The sequence below is a fragment of the Notolabrus celidotus genome, chromosome 13 (assembly GCF_009762535.1).
Source record: "Notolabrus celidotus isolate fNotCel1 chromosome 13, fNotCel1.pri, whole genome shotgun sequence".
Classification (NCBI taxonomy): Eukaryota; Metazoa; Chordata; class Actinopteri; order Labriformes; family Labridae; genus Notolabrus; species Notolabrus celidotus.
The window spans coordinates 26,675,615-26,685,890 of record NC_048284.1 but is presented as its reverse complement, the minus strand read 5'-3'; the positions used below and the strand labels follow the sequence as shown (position 1 = coordinate 26,685,890).

Sequence of the window (10,276 nt, the reverse complement as noted above, 5' to 3'; positions counted from 1 at the left end):
ATCAGTGAGAGAGATGGGCTAAAAAATAGTCCAACACATATGATATGTGTCATATGTAGCTTACATTGCCCCGTGCATTAAACGTTAATACAGAAACAGGCCTTTTTCATTTCCACATGCTCAGTGTTTTTAGGGTGTGGAAGTAAACATATAGCCTATAGGCAAGGGAACATTTTTGGTAATCTTTCTTATGGCCTTGGAGCATTGTTTATTTAACTTTAAAACAAGCGTTATCACCAGTTCTATAATTTAATTATCTTAAACCATATTAAAATTAAATTAAGCCGTTACTGTTCATCGTGATTGTTGTAAAAGTTTGCAAACCAAAGACCTCAGCTGTTCTACCTTTATATCTTACCAGTTTAACATTAACATTTCATCATTCATTCATTCTGAGCATAGTAGCTTGAAATGTTAGCACACTCTAATACCATCAATATGCTAAACTAAAATGTGGAGTATGCTTGTCATTTTTCATTCATGCTTCCCTTAACATAACTGTGTAAGCATGCTAGCTTTTGCATTTTCTTCAGTACAAGTACAGCCCAACAGAGCCCCTATAGACTCTGGAATCATATCCCTGGAAGGGTCTTGAGCTAATGTTATTCATCCAGAGGTAACATGGTAACATGGTGTTTTAAGACAAGAGTCCCTTGTAAAACATTGATAGTGGTCAGCTGGTGTTCTGAGGAAGCAGTGGAAGAAAATGAAAGACATTTTTCATTTCTACACCTCTCTGGTCTGTTTCACTCTCAGGGGGGAACAGAACTGAGCATTGAACACGTCAGGGACTGGACAGGTCTGGACTAAATGTGAGTGTGTGTGTTGGACGGTGGGTTACCTACTGTAGTGTTGAGCGGGAGCTGGAGAGAATCATGACTGTTTTCTTTTTCAAAAGCGTGCCCTGTGCAGGTTTACACTGTAGCCGTGCCATATGCTCTCCCTAGGAAATAGGCTTTATTAATACTTTTAAGAGCACGTCAGGCTGGGTGACTTATGGGCTATGTGAGCCAATGTGAAGGTGCATTGTCGACAACTTTTCACAAATAAAGACAGGGAAAAAGGGGAAAATTGTGGAAAGAAAAACAGTCTCTTGGGGCCTCTGTGGAGCAGAGGACGGACTGGTTAAAGGCCTGATTTGGGGGAGAAGGCTGTTTTAGCTGAGCCTCTGCGTTCCAGGTGTTGCTTTTTAATTGGCAATTCCGCGAGCAATAAAGCATTTCACTTACATTCGCTTGTAAAGTGCTTTCATTCCATCTCCAAATGATGTAATTACCTCCACGTCCCAGGCGAGAGGGCGGCAGGAGAGGAGAGGCTTTGCTCTCTGTGCAGCCTGCGCTCTCAGCAAGAAGCCGGGTGAAGGGTTTCCTGGAGTATGTTTCCATTTAGGAATCCAAACACCATAAAGTGAGGTTTGCACAATAAGCATACACTTTAATTTCATTCCAAGCTCCCCCTGCTCTGTGTGTGCCTAATATTTATGAAAACTGAACATATAAAAAAAATGATAGGTTTGCTCTCTTTGATGTTGAAGGGCGGTGGGGGACTCTGTCCATGGACACAGATGGGGATGGAATTTGCCCGTACGACCTTTATCTTTCCATGTTTTTCATGAAGCTGCTGGAGCACATTTTTGTTTTCATCACAGTTTGAGGTTGACTCATTCAAAACAATGAGTCAAGGCTTTCATACATTTTTGCTTTTAATTGTGCCGCTACAAAGTGCTTGTTCACAATTTAACTGGGAAACCCAGCGCCAATGCAAATAAGTCTTAAAACTTGAGCAGTCTTCATGCCTGTAGAAGCTTTTTTTTCAAGTAAGGGTCTACAATTCCAGATATGATAATGAGGTCAGCCTATCCGCGGCTGATGTTATCATTTGGAACTTTAAGGAAAGGTGAGATTTAAAAAATGTATTTTCCTGTTTACATAGTTAGGAACTCCCCCTCAGACACAGAAAGGTCAAGCCAAAGCCAAGTGTGAGTTTGCCAAGCGTGTGGAGACGTGTAACACTAACCTGAAGTCATTTGACTAAAACGGATCTCATCATCCACCTGAGGATTGTGAACCCTTAAGAACGAGTTCAGGCTGTCAGCTTGTGGCATGAAGCGAGTTCTGAAACACAAACTCCATCTGATTAACATTGCCCTTGGATAGATGAAAAAAGTCTGAGTTCTATTGAAACTGTATGGCAAAATATCTCAGCATGAATGAAACAACACACAGGAGGAAGTCCAAGGGAAAATATTTTTTCATAAAGCCGACCTGGCAACATTTTTGCATATCAGACATCCTCGGTGTCTGACAGTATTCCAGCCATGGATACATTGCCAAAAAACACAAAAACAAGCTGTTCGCTATCATTGCTGTTCCCATGGGAACAGGCCCGCAGAGGGTGTGCCCGCTCTGACACTCATCTGCACAAACAGCATGCAAGCCTACTCCCCAGCATGCAACGAAAACCAGGAGGGGTGGGAGGCATGGGGATGTTTCACAGGCCTCTGCTACCCCAAGCCTCTCTCCCTGAGAACTGGGGCCTCAAACAGAACCCTATCAGTGTAAGCGATTAGCTGGCTCCGCTTGTGAAAAGTGCCACAAAGGGTAAAAGGATCAAGATTCCTGAGATGTTGGGCCTGCAGCGCTCCTTCGCACACTTCCTCTCCATAATAAAGACCACACATTCCCAGCGGCTGGAGCAGCGCCGGGCCAGCAGAGCTGCAGTTCAAAGCTAGCCCGAGCTGCTGAAGAGAGGGGGGGGGGAGTAAACAGCAAGAATGTCAGCTAGCAAAACAATAAACAAATATATGCGAGGCCACTTCAGTTACACACAGAAATGTATGTTAGGCTGTAGCATGAGAAGGAGAGAAGTCAGCTCGGAGAAAACAACGAAAAAGGCATCACTCTAGTCTCTATGTTTTTTTAATTAGCTTGTGCTGTGAAGTTAGCCGAGAGTGAGAATTAGCACCACTTCTCGAGACCTCTGCTACACCGCCACAGGTGGCTCAAACACTGTGTAATTAGCTTACATTGCACCTGCAGTGTTTTTGCATTGCTTTATGGAAACACATGCAAATAAAACACACACCAGGTGTGACAGTGACAGTTGCGCATTTGCATGTTATCTTCCAGATGGAAATACAACCAAAAGGGTAAAAGTTAACAAACTGAAAGGGTAAATAAAATTACTGTATTTTTATATATCTATAAATGGTGCAACATATTTAAAATAAAGGTGGTTTGAAGGGTAAATCTATCTGAAAACCTTCCTTTAACTTGAATGCCAGAGCTAAATATTATTTTAGCTATCTGGCTGTTACCTGAGGTGTTGGTCTCTGTTGTTGGCCTATCCTTTTTTTAAAAAGAATAAAACAAAGCAAAATCTGAATAGCAAGGTAAGCGTGTTAGCTAGTACCAATTATCAGTGTTGCCAACTTAGCGACTTTGTCGCTATATTTAGCAATTTTTTAGACCCCTCTAGCGACTCTTTTTCAAAAAAGTGACTAGTGACAAATCTAACGACTTTTTCTGGTGTTAAATGGAGAATTTTTGGAGACTGACGTGACAGCATGTATGGTTCTTACTCAAAGAGCAGTGGATGTGAGTCCCTCCTAGCTGTAGTCAGAGCTGGAGGCGGTCACCCCTCAGCATCCAGACTGCAAATGTATCACACACGTACGAAGACACTGCTGGCTGATCCCGCCTCCTGTCTCTTTTTGGTCCATTTAGATTGTTAATTTAGATTGTATACAATAAACATGTTGAAAATGTTATGGTTGAAAAATGTAATGTTTTACTTTGATTTGTTTAGGCTCATAAGTACAGTTTAAACATATTTAGGGTGTTTTTTAACCTCTTTTTGTCTCTCCTACAGCGTCCATTACAATTACAATTATGCAAATTAAGCAATGACGTCATTTAGTGACTTCTAGGAGAAGCTTTTAGGACAGCCAATAGCTACTTTCCTCACTGAGGAGTTGGCAACACTGCAAATTATGTTTCAAGCTGTGGAGCCAGAGTCAACAGAAGCAGTTAGCTATGTGACTTAGTTACCTTGTTAGCATTTCGGTTATGAATGTTCAACAGAGAGAAACCGACTGTCCAACTCAGAGAGATTATGAAGTTAACAGGTTGGCTAAGTAAGCTAGTAGCAGCCTAGCTAACATGAGCAAACTTGTGGCTTTTGTTTATTTGGGAGGTGAGAGGCTGTATTCCTCGCGGCGAGCAGCTGAGTTTGGTTCCAAGCAGCTCTTATTATTAGTCATAAGCTGCTTCCTTAAATTGTGGATAGTTGTCCGTGTAATAGCGCTGCTTGAGATTCAGAAACAACTAGAATATATTTTCCTTTCAGTGTTCCTCTGAGGTACTTTATAGTTTTTTTTTTATATCATTCTCCCATTCTCCATTGTTTTCTTTTGTCAGATTGCACTCTAATTATTTCTGTTTCACTTAAGCTGTGTTCTGTTTGTGTGACACCTTGGTAACACTGCTTTCAGACTGTGCAAATAAAAGTTTAATTATGATTCCTGTGATTGTGGTCACCCTCTTCAGTTTTATAGCCTGAATTGTGCTTCTCATATCTCTGACCTCAGACTGCTAAAATGTGTAAACAGCATTTCTACAAGACACACACAAAAAGATTTTCTCCCTGAGGAAAACACTCTAGTCTCTAAGTGAGCAATAAATCTAGCACTTAGAAGAGGTTGAGTGTTTGTGTGTGTGTGTGTGTGTGTGTGTGTGTGTGTGTGTGTGTGTGTGTGTGTGTAGGTGTGTGTGTGTGTGTGTGTGTGTGAGTGTGTAAATGTACTCAGTGTCTTCAAGTCCATAGCCTCCAGAGCTGTCAAACATAGCCTGGCCCTGCGACATCCGTAACCTGTGACCCCCTGTAACTCCTGTTTTGTTCTCAGCACTCCAGGCCCCTCAGATATCCCTCCTGTGGAACTCCCCCAGATGACAGACACCCCTCTCCTCTCTGTTCCTACACACTAGCCCGGTAGCCTTTGACCTCCCCAGCACCTCTGCCTCTCTGTGCGACTGCCCTTGCATTCCAGTAAAGGCACTGAAACCCGAGCCCGCAGTGAGCTCATCGCCGGGCCATGGATGCAAGAGTTAAATGATACCAAAAAACAGAGAGAGAAGAGAAAAAAGGAGAGGGAGAGAGAGAGAGAGAGAGAGAGAAGAGGGGGAGAGGCAGCAGCCGTTAGTACAGGACAGGTCTGGAACTGGTTCTGTGTGTCTGCTCGCCAGGGCTCTTTGGGGGTTAAGTTACACAAGAGAAAGAGAGAAGGAAGAGGAAGAAGAAACTGCTGGCGTCTCTGAATTCTCTCTGCTTTTGTCTGTCTCATTCTCGCCCTCTCGCTGTCTCTCCATGGCCTGACTGACTGGTGCCTGCAGTTTCCTCTTGACACACTCCAGCGAGCCCGCCGCCCTCCATCCGCGCTTTCAAGTTAACGAGCCCCTTCGGTCCCTTCCTCGTGTCTGGGAGCTAGGCTGGGATGTGAGTGCAATGCCGTGAGGTCGCCGTCTGCATTCTCTCTGTGCCTCTGTTCTTCCCTGACCCTGCCATGACCAGCAAGTGTCCAAAGACGGTAAGTGTCCTTCTTCAGATTGCCTTCCAGTTTGTGTGTGTGAGTGTGTGTTGATTTGAGGATTGTGTGTCTTTGTCTTGAGTGAAAAAAAGTGAAAAAGAACTTCTCTGTTCCAGAAAAACAATCTTCTCCAAAGCTGTTTCCCAAATGCTGCATCTAGGAATCATTGTGATTCATGTCTCACGTTGTGATGAGCACCATTAAGATGCTTAATCACTGCAAACATAATTAAACCAATCAGTGTTTCTCACAAGCTGAGTCTGGAGGATTGATGCACCAAGTTAGAAAAAGAGGCTTTTTCAGCTGAAAGCAAAGATCAACTTTTAAAAGTTTTAATCGCACCATTAAATAAAACCTTTCGTCCATGCATTATTCATGGCGTCAGTGTTTCTTTCTAGTTCACTGCCTGTTGTTCACTGTGTCTCTCTCTGACCTCCTGCACTTGTCTTGTCAACCTTTGGGGTGACAAATCCCTCCAAAGTAAAGTTTTAAACACGTTGATGATTTTAATGGGTGGCCCTCAGGAGACTCGAAAGAAAAGGTTGGGTACACGTTATTAAAAATAGATAATAGAAGAGTGTGTTCACATTTTCTCTCAGGTGTTTTAAAAACTCTGAACAGTGTGAAGGCCAGTTTACATCCAGAGTTCTGCCTCCTGCTCTTTTTCCCCAGCAGAGAGCAATTTAAAATAATTGTGAATGTTTCCAGTGATAACTTTAGAGTGTCTGAGGTGAAACAGTAACAATTATCACTAACATCTTTTTGCAATGCTCTCATTATTTAAATGGGTGTGAAGTGCTCCAATGCGTCTCACAGGTAAACACAGCATGCTTCTTTGGAAATAATGACATCTCTATGATCAAAAGCTTTCTTCTTTTTTAAGCCTGGGAGGGTTGCCCTGAATACACTTTATTTGAAAGCTGTTTTAGTAACAAATGCACCACTTGCATGCCAAATCCCCACACCATGTCTGCCAATAAGTGATTAATGTGTAAACAACATCCAATACAGAGAAGCTGCACAACCTCACTGGCATAACCTCCAACATTTAATTACAGTTACAGTCATTCAATCTTTTTAGGCAGCATGTTCATTGATTAGAATTATTTTATTCTCCATTTGTTTTTGCAAAGTAGACAAAACTGAACAAACTTATTTCCAGAATTAACTAAATGTACCTTTTATATAGCTCCAATGAAATTAGATTGTACACCTATAAGCCATGTTTGACTGACATAGTCCACATATCTGTAAGGCTTTGCATCTGAATTGATTTGAAAGTAGAAATAATGTTACACAGTATATATTTCTGTGTGTGTATCAATAGGCTTGGTTAAGTTGTATTCTACTAAGACTAGCAGTTCCATTAACTTTACTTTTCTAGGACTGTCTTCACAATGCTGTGTCATCACGATCAGTGTAGAAGTTACCTACAATTCATAATTAGTTACAATTACTTGTAACGCATGCATTGACTGAGTGCATTATAAAATGTATCTGTAACTTGGGAAAGTGACTTCAGGGTTGCTGCTTTTTGCTGCAATACTCTTTTAATGTACCCTGTCTCTTTTCTAATCAGGATGTTGATTATCATTTCTCTGAAAGCAGCAGACTCAACAGTTGATATGGGAGGCGTGTCTTCTGCAATCAGTCTGTTTAGTCCATACTGGCTTACAGATTGTGAAGCTGGTGGTGATTTAAAATCAAGCCTTGGCTGTTTGCATGGAGTGACTCCTCCTTGGTTTGCCGAGCTAACATGAGCTGTGCTGGGTCAGCTGTGTAAGCAGAGCTGGGCTCTCTAGCAACTAGCTTAGTGGAAACAGTGGATGACGTTTTCCTGCCTGCACACTAAATAATAAAGTCTTGGCTATTTTACGTACATTTCAGTGATGAGTCCTTTCATATTTCTGTAATTTTAACAGCATCATTAAATATGGAAACTAACTAGATGCAATAGTTACTGCAAGTAGCGATGTTACGGTAATTCATTACTCAGTAATGTGTTACTCACAACATTGGTCATCATGGGAAAGTTGGAAGTAAGGTGACAGAGTATAGTACTTTGTCCTGTCATGCTTTAGAAAAATTGGTTTTCGAAACTGATGAAGCTTTATGAATGAACCAAACTGAATAATTTAGAGATTATTTTTGGCAGTAGTAGCGGTAATGTACAAGTCAAACAAGCAAAAGACACAATTTACGTAAAACGACTGATATTTGTTACGTGTTTCATACGTAACAACCATCACATGCTGTATATAGGCCTGGAGCCCAATATGTTTATACCCTAATATTATTTAACTTGTGTAACATGTGTTAAGTGTCATCACTAGCAAAAAAACAGACCAAGTAGTTTGAGTTCCTAAGCATTAAGGGCCGTTTTAACCTAAAAAGTAGTACACGTCTTTGACAAGAACATGTTGTCTGCCATTAGGAACACTATTTTAGAAAAGTGCTCCTGTTAGTTGTGAGGTAAGAACCATACACTGTATAAAACATGGTTGTAGTCTCTGTGACGTCACCTTGGATTGGATTCTGGAGAGACCTTTTGAAGCCCAACACTGGCAAGCACCTTGTTGGTTGATCAGCCAAAACACAGGCAAAGAGGTGGATTTGAGGCGGGCTTTCGGCCTCCTGCAGCAACAGGCTATGCACCTGTCTGTCTGTCCACTCAGCTGTGCCTTTAATCTTGCAAATTTATATTTAACATTAAAATCAAAATTGATGCACTACAAAACAACCTCCCAGTATGTACAAGTAAAGAATTTAGCTACGTTTTAAAGCCTCTTTTAAACCAGGCTGTTAACATGTCTAAATTTGCAGTTACCCCATTGGCATTACTTTTTGACGTCACAGGTTTCAACAGGAGGACTTATAGGATTATTCTTAGTCTCACTATGAGCTAATCATTTCAACTCTTTGAACTTTAACATCCCACTCTGTTTTAACCTTTTATCAAATCATTTTAAAAGCATCACTTGTTGCTTTATAGTTTAAATGTAGAACCCTTTCTATCATTTGTCATTTAATACTTTTTCTCATCTGATTTTGCACAAACTTCAGAAAATTATTTGAACTTATTTTTTTGGAGGCTCTGTACTTTTTTTTTTTTAATTGCAGTCTAGCTTTCATGCAGTGTATTCTAACTGATGATATTGAGAAAGGTCAGCATAACTCTGAGTTCTGTAAAACTTAAAATAACGGAATATGAATACATGTTTTATTTTTAAACCTTTGGTGAGGGGTTAATGTCAGACTATGATTTCTCTGATGTGGCTGGTTGAAGTGGAGCTGTATGAACCACTTGTTATACTTGAATGTTTTTCAAGCACAAAGCCGCCCTTTCTAACGTGAGGATTTTCTGTTTTCTCTGCTTAATATCATTTTAAGTAAATATCTTTTGGGGTTTTGGGGCTGTTGGTCAGACTTAACAAGACATCTGAAGATGTAATTGTGGCCTCTAGTAAATTTGAGGAGACATTTTTTCTCTATTCTCAGAAGTTTAATAGACCACAAATTTGATTGAATAGGAAAATGATTCCCAGAGTCGCAGATTTCATCTCCAGCCACAGCTTCCAAATAAATATAGTGAAGAGAAATGTTTCTTTCTTTTATGTCTTGTACCCATTGTGTAGAGTATGTGCTTTAAATGTTGTCATATCTCTGCAAATTTCATGCACCATGATTTATGCATTTGTTCTAAATGTAACAGAAGTGTCAGAGGTTGTGTCAGTGTCAGACAGCTCAACATGCTCCTTTTCGGAGGGTTGAGGTACAAGTGTTGAAAGAAAGCGCTTACACTTACTGTACATCTGCTTTAGGGGACAGGCAGGTAGTCAGAAACAGTTTTATACGGAAGTACAGGGATGAAGTATTTGACAGCTGGAATGTGTTTTTGTGCGGTGCAGGGGGAAGAAGGAGGCACAGATTCAAACCTAGAATCCGAGCAGTCCAAAAGATATCTAGTAGCAGAAATTTGATTCATTCTTTGGCAATGAGAATTACCATGTCTGAATTAATTTAAAATTATAGACAAACGGGATCTCACAAAATGTAAAAATCAAAACGAAATGTTTTGTAGAATTCCCGTCTTTAATTTATTTGACTGTTCTGTTCAGTTATTCCTATTTAAGCGGTTGCTTACATGACACTGAAATTGATCAGTGTCCTGGCACCGAGCCTGAACCTATAGTTCTGTAGAGTCAGCTGACCGCAGCAACAGACTGAACCATGAATCACACGTTGTCTGGCGCTGGACATGGCCCGAGGGCAGAGCTCAGATATGCAGCGAGGGAGCAGAAGGAGAGGGTTAAAGAGAGAGCGTGAAGAGAGCTTTGAGAAAGCCGCAAGGATGAGGAGGGGGAGGCAGAAAGAGAGAGAGAGAGAGAGGGAGAGAGAGTAGTCAGTGGACTAGTTCTCCAGCCAACTGGGAGACCCAGCACAAGGAGAAGCTTGTTCCTCGGCTGCCTCTCCGTTCTCGGGGCTTGTAGCAGGAGGACACGGCCTCCCTTGGATGAAAGAAAAATAGAGCTGAATACCAGAGGATAATGTGATTATGGGCAAATAGGAGAATGAAGGTTAATTGGAGTTAAGTGTCTATAAAAAACGGGCCTATATATATACATCTGCAAGCTACATTCTGCCAACAGGGCTCAAATTCTTCCTCTTGCTTTTTAAATAAACACATAGCTC

General features: G+C 41.1%; 1 protein-coding gene across 1 annotated transcript in view; it reads left to right on the top strand.

Moving 5' to 3' along the window:
* Positions 1-5,287: 5,287 nt before the first annotated feature.
* The window catches only part of flrt2 (fibronectin leucine rich transmembrane protein 2), a 51,120-nt gene continuing 46,131 nt past the window's right edge, over positions 5,288-10,276 (top strand). The window contains exon 1 of the mRNA XM_034700230.1: positions 5,288-5,584. The gene's annotated coding sequence lies outside the window, so the exon portion shown is untranslated. The remainder of the gene's footprint in view (positions 5,585-10,276) is intronic.